We start from the raw sequence: 16,280 nt of genomic DNA, 5'->3' as shown, positions 1-16,280 counted from the left end.
GGAGGACTGGCTTTGGGTGCCAGGCTAAGGAGTTGGGTTTCATTCTCTGGGCAGTGGGAGCCATGGAAGGTTTCTGAGCTGGGGGGAGGCATGATCTGATCAGCTCTGGGGGCCATGTGCAGAACCAGGACAGGGAGAGCACTTAGGTTGTTACGGAAATGACAAGCCAGCAAGCAAGAAACAAGCACCACTTAGAGGGTTGGAGTACTCAGATTTATTATGCCTGCGGGCTCAGAGAGGCTTCTGCTCCAAAGCTCTGAGCACCTCCAAGACGTGTGTATGGGGTTTTATAGGGTTAATTACAAGTATGGGGCTATTAGCCAATAAGGCTCGAACAGCGAAACCAAGGAATCGGTACACTGGAACTTATCTATTAGGAACAGATCGCTTGGATTTATGAGTTATCTTGTTAGCCCAGCCAGGCTTTTTCTTCTCAAGGTGGCTGCTGCTTTGGTGTCAGAGGTAGAGAGGGGGAGGAGTGTGGGAGAATTGTTTTAGAAGAATCCACAGGATTTGTTGACCGATTAGAAGCAGGAGTCATTCATGGGGACCATGTGCTAAGGGTGGAACCCATGAAGGGTCATCCCCTCCCTTGACAGCCCTGCTGGGGAGCAGGGCAAGGGGCAACTCACATGTTTTCCATGACTCAGAGTAGCCTGGGGACCCCTTTTTGAGAACTAACCCTTCTGGTCTCTTTAGGAGCCTCTTAAGGAGATGTTGCCATTGTCACAGAGCTGACACTGGCTGGGCCCTTACCACGGGCCCGTCACTGAGTGCCTGCTTCTGAGAACTTACCTTGTTTCATGCTCAAAGAATCCTAGCTGGAAGCCACTATTATTAACTTCATTTTTCAGATGACAAAGCCAAAGCTCGAAGAGATTAAGTCATTTGCCAAAGGACACACAGCTAGTAAATAACTAAGGCTGAATGTAAATTCAAGTCTAAGTCCTCAGTCAGAACTTTAAATTCCCTTTAAAGTCCCTTTACTACCCTTCCTGTGACAACTATGCTAGACTAGGGTTTATTTTATCTTTTGATTTATTTTAGTCAAAATAGCCCAACCAGCTTGTCCCCTCTACCTGGAATCTCCTTCCTATTTAACTCTGTCCAAATCCTATTCATCTGTTTAAGCCCAGGACAAAGCCTGCCTCCTCCAGGAAGCCATCCCGGATTTTGTAAGCCCCTCTCCACATGCTGGAGATAATCTCTCAGGTGTACTTGATTTTGAACCACACAGACGCACTTCTGCCACTGCCCCCTCCCCCCATCCTGGAGTTCCCTGTGCAGGGAAGGCCTGCCCTGCTGGAGGCCCCACATGTGTTGTCCACAGTGGCCTGGACTGCTTGGGTCTTTTCTTCCCCACTGAACAGCGAGGGTCCTGGATCCCTTGGTCATCTTTGGGCCCCACCCCAGCCTGGCACAGTGCCCCAGATCAGCACCTGCTCACCAGCTGGGAGCTGAGGGATGCTCGCCTGCCTGGATGGGGGCAGAGGCGATACCGCCACTCATCATGCCTGACTCAAACTCAAGTTCACCCCTCACAGCAGGAAGTTTTGCATTTGTCCTGAAGAGCCAGGGACCTGAGCTGAGAGCAGTAAGATTGGCCCAGAGCAGGAGTTTCCCAAAACCTGGGGGATTTCTAGGAAGATGGGTTTGAAAGGGATCACACGTGGTTTGGTGAGTGAGTCCTGGTGCTTTTATCAAAACCATCAGCGACATCTTGTGCTTTCCTTTCAGGGCCCCTATTTCCTCCAGCAGTGCTGGCCTCAAGCCCCAGGAGAAAATGCACTAGTACTTTCCATCCAGCCTGGAAGGGGCCTTTGGTAAAGGCTGGTGGAGCTGCAGGGAAGGTGGACAGGTGGGCAAATGAGCCTATTTGTCCTTTGCTCCCAAGTGGGCCCCAGACTAAAACAATAGAAGGCTGCGGATCGGAGATCTCACCAAGGGCAGGATCCTGGGAGATTTAAAACATTGTTTTCAGCTGTGATCGGAGACCTGGGGCTCCTTGGAGGTCCCTCAGGGATGGCCTGGGGGCACGAATGGGCATCATCTTACCTTAATCTCCCCCATAAGTGATTTTTGCTTTGTGTTTTAAAAAAATTTTTAATTTATTTTTTGAGGGGCAAACTAATTAGGTTTGTTTGTTTGTTTGTTTATTTAACGGAGGTGTTGAGGATTGAACCCAGGACCTCATGCATGCTAAGCATATGCTCTACCACTGAGCTATACCCTCCCCCAGTAAGTGGTTTTTTTCTCCTGGTTCACACAGTCATTGTGGACATGGGCTCTGAGACTAAGCTGCCTGGTTCAGCGGGCTCTGCCCTGACTTCCTGTGCAACCTCGGGCAGTGGCCTGACCTCTCTGGGCCTCATTCCTCACCTGCAGTATGGCGTGATGGTATAATTACAGCTACTTTAAGGCGTGCTGTGAGGGTTTAACCCACAGCACCATGCCTGGCCCTCAGCAGGACTTCAAAGTTAGCTTGTATTATTTTAACCATCTGCTTGTTTTTGTTTTTTAAATCCTCTCTAGCCTGCCTGCCAGGCCTAGGGAACAGCTTGGCACAAGGCAGGCAAATGCAGAGGCTGCCCCCACAACTGTCTCACATCGGGAACCTTTCTTCCTGGCCAGCCAGGGCTCGGAGCAGAGGCAGAGAAGAGCCAGGTGTCCCATGGCCTGGTCCTTCCGGGATGCCCCTCGGCCTTCCCACCTCTGAGAACATTAGGCCTTTGAGACATGCCCCCAGCCAGCCCCCAACCCCCCCGGCCTGACAATGGGGGCTTCAGAGTGGACAGGTGGCAGGACACAGCCCCCTCTGTGAACCGGAGCTGACCGCCAAGCTGGTGAGCCTCCGAGGACACATTCCTCACGGGGCGAGAAGCACGGAGGGGAGGGGGCTGGGCATCAGCCCCTCGGCCTGGCCCTGACCCGAGGAGCGGTTGTGGCCGGGAGCTTGGACAAAGGTCCCCTCTTCCCGCTCCCTGTCCTCCTGGTGCCCACCCGGGAAATGGTGCCAATGAGAGTCTGGGCTGGGGCCAAGAGGGAAGGCGTGAGGCTTGGAGGGGGTAGGGGTCACCTCCAGGTTTGAATACGGCACCCACAGCGCTGCGGGGGCAGGTGGAGGCTGGGCAGGCAGGCAGCCATCCAGGGAGGAGTCTGCGGAAGCGGGTGGTGGCCCCACAGGCCTGGGTTCCCTTGTCGCCTTCTCTGCATCCTCAGTCCTCAGCTGTCTGGACCATCTCTCGGACAACACTTCCCTCATTCTCAAACCACCCCCCTGCCCCCTCAGGTTTTCCCGGGTTAATCAGGGAGATGGGATGGCTTCACGCAACTCGACTCAGTGTGAGTAAAGGAGTTCCAACACCGTGTGACAGCCCTCTCCCCTCGTCAAGATCAGTGTCCAAACAGCCACATCTCTTTCCTCTGGCAGGATGAAGAGAGTCTGGACCAGCAAGTCCACCTTCCCCTAGTAGCCCCGCCTCCCCTCGGGCCTCAGCTCACCAGTTAGCATTAACTGAGGTGTCCCTGTGGGCCAGGCCTTTACAAGTTACCTCACTGAGTCCTCTCACAGCCTAGGAGGCCAGTACCATTCCTGTCCCCAAGAGGTGAAGCAGCCTGCCCAAGGTCACACAGGTAGGAAGCAGCAGAGCCAGGATTTGGACTCAGCAGCCTGACCCCTGAGATTCATTCAGCTGAAGCAGAAGCCTGGGAAGGATGCCCTAGTCCCTGCACCAGGCCAGCTGAGCCAGGACCAATGGTGGCTTGACTTCTACAAAGGATTCCTGCTGATGAAGCTAACAAGGAGGATAGGAAGATGAGATTGGTGCCAGTGAAGAATGTGTTGATAAAGAGCTGGAATTTCCTAGAAATTCCATTAAGTTGTTCATTCATATATTCTGTCGTCCATCTAAGGAGCTCTATAGGGTGCAGTGGTAAACAACATGAGGCCTGAGGCCTGACAGACTGAGTCCAAATTCCAGCTCTGCCGTGATTCACTGTGTGACCTTGGCAAGTGGCTTCGCCTCTCTGAGCCTTGGATTCCACATCAATAAAACACAGATGGTAAAAGTTCTTGTTTTGTAGGGTTGTTGTGAATAATACACGATATGACACAGAGGAAGTGGTTTGTACGGTGCCGAGTGCAGAATGGACTCTCAATAAATGGTAGCTATTGTTATTACTTCTGCTCTTTGCCAGGTGCTGGGTTAAGGTGCCAGAGTCACAAAGATGAATGGGACTGCTCCTTCCCTTGGAGAGGCCAGTGGGAGAGACAGAGATGGACAGACAGTGCCATAGGTGCTGGGAGAAGGGCCTGGGAACAAATAGCCATGGGAACAATTACTGTGCCAGGAGTATTAAGGAAGGCTTCCCGGGGGAGGTGACCTTATCTGGGACTTGAAGGACAGGTAGGAATCTGTCAGAGAGATTGTCAAGGAAGAGATAAAAGCCATTCCAGCTAGGGAACAGCAAATGCAAAGTGCTCCTGTGCTAAGCAAGCATCATCAAGGAGCAGTGTGTGCTCTGCAGGCAGGAGGCACTGGGTCTGGCTATAGTGTTGGGTGTGGGGTGGGGACAGCAGCAGGAGGGGAGGCGCTTATGCAGGCAGGGCCTTTGAGATCCTGCAGGGCCTTGATGTTCCTCCAAGGACTTTGCCTTTTGCCTTAACAGACAGGGGGAAACCAGTTTTAAGTAAAGTCAAGATGTGAACTACATATAAGACAATCTCAGTGAAGTGGATCCTGAGAATTTAGGTTGGACATGAGACAATTTCTGATGATTGGGGACCCCCGGGTTTTCTTACAGGGAAATATGGGAGCCTTTTATTGGTGCTGAAGGAGCAAGTGGACAGCTCTTTGGAGAGTCAAGACACATTTCTGGATGTCTCTGAGCATGGCCTGTGGGTAGTGGAGATCCTGCCTGCCTGGGGAGTATGGATTGAGATCTGGGGTGTGTGTGTCTGTGTGTGCGTGTGTGTGCGCGCACGCGAGCGTGTGTGCCCCTGTGTATGAGTATTAGGACACTTGGGAGAGCGAAAGAAGGACCTGGATACCACCTGGAGTCCATGATCTAGACGTGGGAGAGGTAGACCCTCAGGAAATCAGTATCTTCTAAGAATAAAGCAGAGACCCCAGACAAAGGGTGAGCACCAGAAACTCTTGCTGCTCGGTCTGACTGAAACCCTTTGCTCCCCAAACAACTTAGAAGCAGTGGAAGGGTCTAGAACAGTGACTCTCCAACTTCAGCCTGCTTTAGAGTCCTCTGGGGAATCTTGTTAAAATGCAGATTCTGATTCGGCAGGCGGGGGCGGGGCCTAAACACCTGCATGTCTGATGAGCTTCCCATTCCCAGGGGCTGCTGCTGCCCAGCCAGGAGCCAGGTTGGGAGCGGCAAGGATCTAGAAGAGGGGTTTGCCTTCTGGCTGCACATTTACCGGTGCCTGGGAGATTTTTAAAAGAAAAAAAAGGATGTCAGGAACTTACCCCAGACCAAAGAAATCAGAATTTATAGGGGTAAGGCCTGGGCATCAATAGTTTTAAGCTCCCTAAATGATTCTGATGCTTAGCGAGGCCATGAAAGAAAAACTGCTCCAGAACACGCCCATTCAGACTGGAGCACGGAGTTCAGAATGCCCCCTTCCCAGCGGAACAACTAGAAATAGAATGCAAGTCACACCAAGTCCAAGCCGATGTGCCCATGAACAGCATTCCTGGTAACTCCAGAAGGGCAACAGAGGGGTATCCATATCAGGAAGGGGACGGGGCAGGAAGGGCAGCCCCCTCTCAACTCTGTCCCCACCAGCTCCTTGGATAGTGGTTTTGTCCATTGTTTGAGGCAGGAGGCTAAATATAGCCTGGGCTGGGGGCTGAATTCAGGCTATTGAGGGAACAGGCCTCTTGGCTGCCCTGCCCCAGGCCCAGGCCACAGAGAGCTGGAAAAGAGGCTGGGAAAAAGGGAGTAGGGGTGGGACCGGGTGAGTGGGCCTCCCAGGAGGTGGGGAGGGGTAGAAAAGAGTTGGAAGCGGAAATCTGACCTAGATCATCCTCAAAAATGAGGATGCAGTGTAGGGGGAAAAGGAGAGAGGTTCCTCACCTTGTGCTATGGACTGAACTGTGCTCGCCCTAGAAACTTGCGTGTTGAAGCCCGAACCCCTAATGTCACTGTATTTGGAGATGACATGTACATGGCCTGTAAGGAGGTAATTAAGGTTAAATGACTTCATAAGGGTGGGGCCTGATCTGATAGGATTAGTGTCCTTATAAAAGGAGACACCAGAGAATGTGTCACTTTTCTGCCCTCCTGCACACATGCACCAAAGAAAGGCCATCAGCAAGCCAGAGACAAAGGTCTCGCTGGAAACCACAATGGCTGGAACCTCGATCTTGGACTTCTAGCCTCCAGAAGTGTGAGAAAATAAATTTTTTTCTTTAAGCCCCCCAGTCTGTGATATTTTTTTACGGTGGCTGGAGCTAGGACGTCTTGGAAGCGTAACTAGCCTGCCCATCCCCTTACCATGCTTTCGCCCACTTCTCCCAGAGTCAGCTTCCCTTCCAGAAATGTATTCAAAGGGGGAATCCTTTGCTTCCCTAAAAGATGCTTACTCTAGTCTCCCACCCAACATGTATGAGGAAGTTCTTCTTGCAAACTAGCCACAATCTCTACAGCTGCAACTGGACACGTGGGAAAGAAGGGTGCTCAAACCCCCAACCTGCAAAAATACATTTCTTTGTTGGAGTGCCTACCAGAGGCTTAAGTGAGACACAGAGGTGGGGGAGGGGACACAGCAGAGAATGGACCCACTCCTGGCCTCTTACACACCCACTCCTCTTATACAGAGCTACTCAGGCAGACAGGCACCTCCAGAGCACACACAGCATCCTTGGAACTGAGCTTGCTGTGGTACCCAACCCCACCCCGAGGAGTGTGGGCTCTGTGGCTCGTCCCCACCAGCCTGGAGTGTTTAAGTGGTGAGTTTGCACAGCAGTGAGGCCAGGGGCACATTAAGGATTAACTTCCTGGCTGCAGCCAGCCTGGCTCAGCCTTCCTGTTAGAGGATTCTGTGGGCAGCCTCTGCCCAGAGACATGGCTCTGCAAAACTACAGGCCCCTCCCAGTCCGGGGCCGCCACCCACCCACCAAAGCCCCCTGTGGCGCCTAGGCAGGAGCTGTTCCTCTGCCTCTTGCCAAGGCCTTCCAGATGTCTTTGAGCAGCTGGCCAGAGCCTTGAGGGGGTCTCAGGTTTGGGGGCAGATGGGCAGAGCTGTTCTGGCTCTGCTGTCTCAGCTCCGAGCTCTTATGCTTAGCAAAGTCCAAAGGTCTAATTGGTCTGATTACTTTATTGAGGGCACACTCCACCATCTGCAGTTCCCAGGCTGGATTTAAGGGTGTGGGGGCCACAGCTCAAGACTCCCAGAGCCCCCCACCCTAGAGAAAGTCTCTGCTGCTCAGGGGGTCCCAGGCTGACGGGGAGACACAGCCCCTGTGATCAGGGCTCCCAATCTGACGGGCGACTGTGAGCACCTCTGGAGATGGGTGAAATGAAGGTGGGAACACCAAGTTTGGGGGAGACAAGGCCTTGGAGGTCAGCTCGTCCACCTGCTCCCTTCTTAGAGAAGCCAACTGGAGTCTAGAGGGGCGGGGAGGCCAAGTCACAGGAGACACTGCGGCTGAGTCAGGACCCAAACCACGCAGATCTCAAGACCCCACACCCAGGGACAGCCTCAGAGGCCGCACACGTCGGGCCTCTGGAGCTGCTGCCTGGGATGGAGGCACTCCTCTCTGGGAGCTGTGGTGAGAGGCCTGTGTGGCCTGGTGCAGCCTGGCCCTGGGGGCCAGGCCCTGGGTAAGGGGCGAGAGCCAGGCTGAGTTCTGTTCCTCTCAGCCCCTCCCTGCCATACTATGCCGGACACTGATACCCATAAATGGCTTATGGGCTGGGACTTTTCTTTCTAAAGTCCCCACAATGTTCTGCCCTAGTCAGGCTCAGCTGTTATGTTGTAAGTGTGCCATTTACTCTGGTGTGTGCTGTGAGCTTAGTGAAGAAACTAAACTTCTCTGTTTGCCCTTCTGGACTCACATGTGAAGGGGGTGAGGGTGGATAATGGTACCTCCCTTGTAATAGGGTTATGGTGAGGATGAAGTCAGCCACTCAGTGTCTGGCACACAGTAATGGTAAATAAACATTAGCTCAATAAACACAAAATAAATGTTTTATTCCGGGTAGAGGAAATGGGCCCAAAGCTCTTTGCTGCATTTCACAGAGGCAGAATGAGGTGCCCAGGAGTTAAGGGTCTTCCTTTCTTCGGAGAACTGTTCTCAGCCCTTCTGGATGGGCCACCAAAGTCCAGCTCCAGTCCCGCCAAACCCGCGAATGCCCGGCTCACTGGCCCCCTCTGCTGGCCATGAAGTCCTCTCCCTCCACCCAAGGGCCTGGCCAGAGGGGGTGGGCCGGGTGACCGACTTCAGAGGGGGTGGGCCAGGCGACCGACTTCAGAGGGTGATCTGGTGTTGACTACTCCTGGAGGACACGGGGCCGCACGTGGCAGTGGTGCTGGGTCCAGGGATGTGAGCAGCTCCCTGTCTTCCTGGCTTGTCCCCAATTCTGCTCCCCGACTGCCCACTGAGCACTGCCTGGGTTGGCCTCACGGTGGGTGCCTGCCTCGCCCTCGGGCTGAGAGCTCAGGGGGACTGGGGACTCTGCTTGTCAGCTGTCCCCCTGCCACTGCCCCCAAGCAGTGTGGCTCCCAGGGGCATCAAGCTGTTCTCAACAGGGCTTCCAGCCTGGTCTCCTCCTTGCCCCTGTGGGGGCATGTCACTCTCTCCCTCCCTCACTTCCAGAGTCTCCCCACTTCTGCCTGAATAAAGTCCCATCTCAGGGAGACGGTGGGGTCCTTCATAACGGGCCCCGCCTGTCCTTCTGATGTGCTGGCTTCCCGGTCCTGTCCACGTGCTCTCCAGCCCCACACCCAGCCCTTCTGCTTCCCTCCTTTCCTCTGCACCTAGCACACCTGCCCCATGCCCTCCTTGAAATCTAGCCAATTCTCATCCATCCTTCAAGGCTCAGCTCACATACCACCTCCTCCAGAAAGCCTGCCTAGACTCGGGTCTTCCTGCAAGAAGTGATGGTCCCCTCGCTGCTCACCCTGACGCAGGACTTTCCTCTGGGCCTGTCTGATGCCCTTGGCCATTCTTCTTTGAAGATGTGCGTACATGTCCTAATGTTCCCACCAGGCTGCAGGGGCCAGCCCAGTTCTGATTCAGCTTTCATTTCCCCATGACGCTTTGTTCCAAGTAAACACTGGCTCTGTTGTCACCCGAGTTGAAGCTGGTTGGGGGCCTTCCAGGGTCAGGGGGCCAGATTTCTCCAAGGGGATAGGGAATGAATTCCCAGAGTCCTTGGTGGGGGGCTCTCAGTTGGGGGCTTTGTTCCAGACTGACCGGGCTCCCCATCTGCACGGGCTGTGTGGTTTGGAGAATCCACCTCTTCGGCTTCCTGCCCCCTCCCCATGTGTACACATACCCCCAAGTGAGGAAGATGGCTCGCTGGGGATTGAGCAACTCCTACGGGGTGTACTGCTAGGGATGCTCGGCTCAGTGTCCACCTTCTGAGAGAGGCAGGATGCGCGCTAGGTCGCCAATAGGAATTCTTGGCCAAGAGACCAGGGTCTGAGTCTCCTTCCCAGCGTTTCTTTGAAAACTGAAAGCCACTGAGCCCTCACTCATTCTTGAAGTGATGGGTGTAGGTGTGGAGAGATGACTTTTGGAATTGACCCCAGGTCTGAGCCACTAAGCTATGGGCCAGGAGAGTGGAGGGAGATGGGCCACCTGACAATTAACGGTGCAGGGAGCTTATTATCCTAAGGAGTGGGTTGGAGGAGCTCAGCTAATGCTCACCTTTGTGGAGTCTTAGCAGAGACAAAAAAAATGGCATTAGGAAGCCATTATCCTTCCAAAGTATAGGTTTCCGGGGCAGAGCCAGGGGTGGGAAGGGAAACACGTCCAAGAGGTGGGTGGTAGGGAGTCAGGGGGAAGGCTGAGCTAATGAGCTTTGGCTGTCTGGGGTGGCACAGCCGCTAAGACTCAGATTGGAAGGACTTAACTCAGGTTCAGGGGCTTGAGAGCCCCCTAGCCCTGGTCCCCTGCTTCTGGGTCTCCTCCCCAAGTCTTCCCTGCTCGTCCCCTTCTCTATAGCTCGCCCCACCCCACACTCAATGGTGACTCTCTGAGATAGGACCCTGTAGAGAGAAGAAAGGGGCTGAGGACCCCTTGGGGGCCCCACTTGCTGGCTCTTCTCTTACTGGTCCCCTGAAAGAGGGTCCTGCTGCAGCCTGGTGTCTCTGTTCACATTCAGATGCTACAGGGGACTGTTGTTAGACTTCAGAAGAACTTCCCAGTCCCACACAAGCTGAGGTTCACGACGGCCAGTGGAATGGGTAGCCCCTCTGTGGGCTGGGCATGTCAAGGGGCAGGCTTCTAAAGGGTCTGGGGACTTAGACTAAAATGCGGAGAAGGTGCAGCCTGGGACATCTGTGGAACTGATCGCCTCTCAGGGACCTGGGAGTTAGGCAAAGAATGAGCGTGAGCAGAGGGGCGTGGAAGAGAGGTGGGCAGAGATCACATTCTTTGCAAATCATAGCTCCTCGAAGCAGCCGCATCATCTGGCCCCAAGCCGAGGATGGACTTGGCTGGAGTTGTGTGCACACATGCGTGTGTGGGCGCGTGCAGTGTGTCTGCACGCGTGTACGTACGTGTACGCACCACCCAGCCTCCCGTGTGGATGCCGCAGCCCCCTCTCAGCGCCCCCTGGCTTCCTTATTAGCGGGCCAGCCTTTAAGGGTCTGCCTCCAGGATCCCCCCTCACCCCAGTCGCCCTGTTAGCACCTCCTCCCTCCCTTGTTAGCGCCTCACAGCCCCTCTTCCTCCTTGGCCCCTGCTGTCCCCTGAGAGAGGCCGGTGGCTTGCAGCCCAGTTCTCCTCTTCCGACTCCACTTCAGCTTCTGTTTTCTGAAGCTCCATTCTTCCCCCAACCCCTAAGCCTCCTGCCCTCTCCATCCTCCCTTACCCATGTGGAAAGGCCCTTTTCTGAACAAGCCAGCCTGGGGGGTGAAGTCGGTGCCCCTACAATGTAGCACAGACGCCTCTTCCAGGCTGGGGCCAAAAGGCTGTGGCACAAAGTGAGGCCGCCATCAGTGTCTCCCGCCCGGAGGGTGGGAGAGGGGCAAGTATGGGAGGGAGCCCTGGTCTAGGGGCCAAAGCTTAGTCCTGGTGCCAGTCTCACCTTGGCAAACACCACCCTCTTGGCAGCCCTGGGGAGGGGGAAGAAGTGGGATGGGGTGTCATGTCCCTGTGGCACTTTTTGTTTCTACACTTCCTCTTTGCATTTTAAGCATTTTGCCTGTTACTCCAGGCAGATAGCGCCCGGAGCTGTCCCTGGACCCTGTCCAGCTGACCTCTGACTCCCCGGGGCTGATCGAGCCTTGGATTTCACAGTCCCTAAACTCCCACCTGAATCTCCCCACGGGCCAACACCCTGGGCAGAGCTGGGGGGCTTGAATTACTTGACGCCCTCCTCTGCAGCGCAGAGGTTGGCCAGACCTCATCAGGATTTGCCTGAGGCTTTGTTTCCTAGCCAGACACAAATACAGATGGAGAGCTGCCTGCAGGGCCATATCAGTTTGCTGGACCCTGGGCCCTGTCCCTCGACACTGTCCTGTTGATCCAGTTGAGTGGGTGGCCCCATCTCAGCCTCTAGAGATCCGTGAGGAGGTTGAACCTACTACAGTCAGGTATCAGCACCCAACTCCGCCTCCAGACATCTCTACAGATGTTGCAGCATAACCGCTAGTACATAGTAAGGTGACATTCTCACCTGCAGGTCCAGGTGGAGCTCAGCATCCAGTGATGCCTAACATCACAGTTAAACCCCTGGATCTAGCAGTTTTTACCCCCCGAGCCTGCTAAGGAGACTGAACATTCTCCAGAGCACCAAGGGCTCTGCTCATTTTCCTATTGAAATGTTTCCAGTCCCAGTCCAAGCCTCTTTCTCCGTGTCCACATTCCTGCACTGTAATGGCACGTCTTACACTGATAAGTCCAGGTCCCCATGTCTCAGGCGTTGTCCTCTCCTTACTTGACTCCTGCCCTTTCTGTTCACTCTGGCCTCTGTGCTCTCACTGATGTAGGTGTTCGTTTTCTGTTGGTCAGTATCCCCATCTGCCGTGGACACCTTGACTGGTTGCTGCTCACTGAGAAGCTTCATCATGCAATCCCATGTGCACACCTCCTTCGCACAAGCCTTGGCCAGTGTGGTCAGGAACAGGAATGAACCCCTGCAGGTTGGCCCAGAGAGGGTAAGGGCCACACAGCACATGGAGGTGACTGCAGAGTTGCGGACAGCCCAAGGGGTCCAGGCACTCAGTGCATCCCCTTTCCCTCAGATCCCAGCCCCTCTTCCTCCCCCCTCTCCTGGCCCCCAACAAAGAAAGACAGACAAGGAACAGGTTTAATAAATTAATCCTGAGCTCCTGTTTGGAGGAGTAGGGGATCCTCTCCCAGATTCTCTTCCCAGCCCTGTTGTAAATAGGGAGTGGTCTTATCTGAGGTGGTTCAGAGCCTGTGTTTTATCAAGCCTTGGGGTAATGCTGGGCAACTTCAGCTTTCTTACATATGAATTGGGGGCATTAACAGTGCCTGCCCCCTGGAATTGCTGGGAGGAATCAGCAAGAGGTGACACAAACCTGGTGCCACCTGGTGATGGAGGTGCCAGGGCTTCTGGGGCAGAGCTGCTCTAAAAGTCAGCACAGTTCGTGAATGTTTAGGGAGAAGGCCTGGGGCTTCCTTCGGACTTTTAGAAGAAAAAAATCTGTGTTCTAACAGACCCATGTCAGTTTCTAGGGTAATCTCCCATCCCAGAACTGGATAGACCACCCCCATCACTGGGGGAGGGAGGAATGAAGAGGTGCTGAAACCCTAACTCTCAGAATCTCAGAAACCTATGATTCCAGAGGTCTCCCCAGCCTTGGGCCAGGCAGCCAGATCAAATCCTATCACCAGCTGGAATCCTACCCCCACTCCTAGAAAGGGGATGAGGGAGCCTCCTTTCCTCTAGGGCACAAACAAGAAAACACAGTTCAGAGAGGGCCAGGACTTCTTCCAAGGTCACCTAGTATGGGAAAAACAGAGCTGGGGAGAAAGGCTGACCAGGCGTCCAGACCTCAGGCTCCAGAGAGTCCCTGCTTTCTGACGCCGCGGTAAGAACAAGCCAAGGCTAATATGAGGGTCAAAGTCCCCAGTCACAGAGAGGCGCTAGTTTTGTAGGATGGCGGTGGGTCCCACTACACGGTACCCTCGAGGTGAAGGAAACCAAGCCATCTCAGGGCCTCCCTCCGCTGCCCCAGCCTCCCGGGCAAAAAGAGAAAGGAAGTTGCTAATTGCCTGTGATCACGAGGAAATCCTGACAATGGAAGGTGGTGATCCGGCGCCAGAAGCAGGTCCCTGACCCACCAGAGTGGGCCCGAAAGTTCGACAGCTTTACCTCCCAAGCGCTCACCTGTTGGAAGCCGGCCAGCAGGCCGAGCAGCAAGGAGGGTACGAGGCCGGGGACCCAGGTGTTAGACATCCTGGCATGGGGGGCCACTGAGCTTCCGCGTGTCTGAGAAGGAGGGGAGAGGCGGGGCCGCGACCTTCCCCACGACTCTCCACCTATAGGTCCCCGCCTTGGGGTGGGGGCGGAGCCAATGCACGGGGCGGGTCCGGGGAAGGGCGGGGAAGGGGAGAGGAACGCGAAGTCTGGGAGGTAGAAGCAACAAACTGGTAAAAAAACAAAAAAACAAAAAAAAACTATGGGGTCATTTCAAGACTACTGAGCTACCCCTTCCCAACCCCCAACCGCCCCACCCCCAAGTAGTTACAGGCTTAAGAGAGGGACTGCTGCGCCGACCAGATGCAGAGGGAGCCAGACCACTGAAGTCCCTTCCCGCCTGGACTTCTAGGGGCAGATGTTGCCGGAGAGGGGAGGCGAGGTGTCACTTTTGTTTTCTCTTCTTTTTTCCCAAGAAGGGATGGAGGGACGGCCTGGGTGATTTGTAGGGAAAGAGACGCAGGAGCAGAGCACTACTAGTACATTGGTGCCCCATCTCCCCGCACCTCCTCCCCCTGAATCCTGGGAGGAGGTGTTCTTACACTTCCTCCACTTGACTACGGGAGAAATTAAAGCCCCAAGGCTCAGAGACTTGTCCCCGGATCCGCGGCTGGGCTGAGGCGTGGGCAAGCAAGCCCATCCGGATTCCTGGAAAGACCCCGCCGAGGCGGTCCCGGTTGGGAGGGGCGGGATTCCACCCGCGGCTGCCAGCGGCCAGCCCTTGAGGCACGATGTGCTTCCCGGATCCGGCCGGCTCGTGGCAGCATCGCTCAACACGAGATTCCCCCGGAGCCAGGCGGCGCGGGGCTGGGCCCTGGGGCTGGGCCTCCCAGAGCTCCCTCAGGGGAGCTGGCTGGCGGGTGGGGTAGGAGGCCATCTCGGTGGGTGAAAACCAGGTACCCAAACACAGATGAGACGTCTGGAGACAGAGTGGGAGTTGGAGAGATGGAGCCTCTGGGGCGGGGGTGAAATGGACATGCTGGGTGGGGTGCTGCTCCCTGACCTGGGGAAAGGTGGAGGGCTCCAGGAGCGGCGCAGTTCTTAGGTATTTAGACATCTCCTGCTATGTCTCAAATCTGTCTTTGCCACTGAGAAATACCCCCAACCTAGTAGGAAAGGACAGCGTCTTCCTCTGGCTTCCTTTTCTTTTTCTCTCAAAGCTCTCTCCTTACCTCTGTTTCTCATCTCCCCAGTTTTAATATCTTGTCTCTGTCTTATAGTTAACCTCTCCTTGGTTCTCCCCATTTCTCCCAATCTCTGTCTTCCTGTTTCATTTTCTCCTCATCTCTGTCTCCACGCAGTTTCTCTCCATTCCTACATGTTCCCTGTTTCCCCATCTCTGTTTCTTCTCTTTGTTACTCTGTCTGTCTTGGTGGAGGAGTGTTTTTCTGTCTCTTTCCATTTCACGTGTTTCTGGCTTGGTCCTGTGGCTCCCTGTCTCTGGGTCTGTTTCTCACCAACTCTCCTGCTTTCTCTCCCAGTATATCTCTCCCTGGTCTCCCTCTTCCCCTGTCTCTGTTTCTCATTATCTCTTGGCCCCTAAGAACAGAATCTTCCAGTTCCTGATCCAAGTGGAATTGGAGTCTGGCCCTGGACAATGCCCTCTCTATTCGCAGTTCCTGGTGGTGGATCTTGGAGAAGGCAATGGGGGGCAGCATTTCTTCCCTCCTACCCCTCCAGCTGGCTCAGGACCCAGCCCACCCCTCTGCCAAGGGAGTCCCAGTTCCAAGAGTGCTGGAGCCTTCTCCCTTCAGCACCCACACTGCTGCCTCCTTAGTGAAGTTGTTGCTGACTTGGGCTTCCAGGGCCCCGTTGCACCAATACCCAAGGCCTAAGGCGTCTCCCCCACACCCTCTGCCACTCTGCCCAGACCTGGAGCCCTCCAGAGGACCTATCCTCACCCTTAAGGGAGAGGAAGATGGGTGAGCTTGTGGGGGGGTGGGTATCCTAGGGAGTGAAATGAGGGTGCTGAGAAGGGCATGGAGGAACATGAAGGGTCGATGTGGAAGGCTGACGAGGTGAAGGGACCAGGCAGTGGGTGTCCTGAGGAGGAGCAGGAGGAGGGCAGGATGGCGTTGCTTTCATCTGTGACACACCTGACACATATGTATGGTCGCCAGACAAAATACAGAATGCCGTTAAATTTGAATTTGAGAGAAACAATGAATAACTTTTAAGTATAAATCTGTCCCATGCAATATTAGGGACATACTTATACTAAAATTTGTTGTTTATCTGAAATTCACATGTAACTGGATATCCTGTGTTGTTGTTAAATCTGGCAACCCTACCCACATCCCTAAAATGTCAGAGAAGAACCCCTACTCTGTCCCCTGCCCCATGTCTCCCCAAAGGGAAAGTGAGGCTCACGAGCAGAGTCCAGAGGGCCTCTGGGACCTGCCTCTGGGTCACCAGTTTTTTTCTATGACATCAAACTTCCTTTCTATCCTTCTTCCTGCAAGTGGGGGTGGGTTGAGGGGTCTGAGGTGGGGGGTCGCAGGTCAAGCCAGAAACACCAAGCCCTGTTGTCAACATCCATCCTGGCTCCCAGGGCCCCAGCGTTCTTGGTAGGTGAGGTCTGGTTGGGGTGGGGGTCCAGTGGGGCCCCACACTGAGCAGACAAGGGCCTTTTCTTGTCTAGAGGC

This window comes from Camelus ferus, chromosome 16 (genome assembly GCF_009834535.1).
Source record: "Camelus ferus isolate YT-003-E chromosome 16, BCGSAC_Cfer_1.0, whole genome shotgun sequence".
Taxonomy (NCBI): Eukaryota; Metazoa; Chordata; class Mammalia; order Artiodactyla; family Camelidae; genus Camelus; species Camelus ferus.
Note: the sequence above shows the minus strand (reverse complement) of the source record.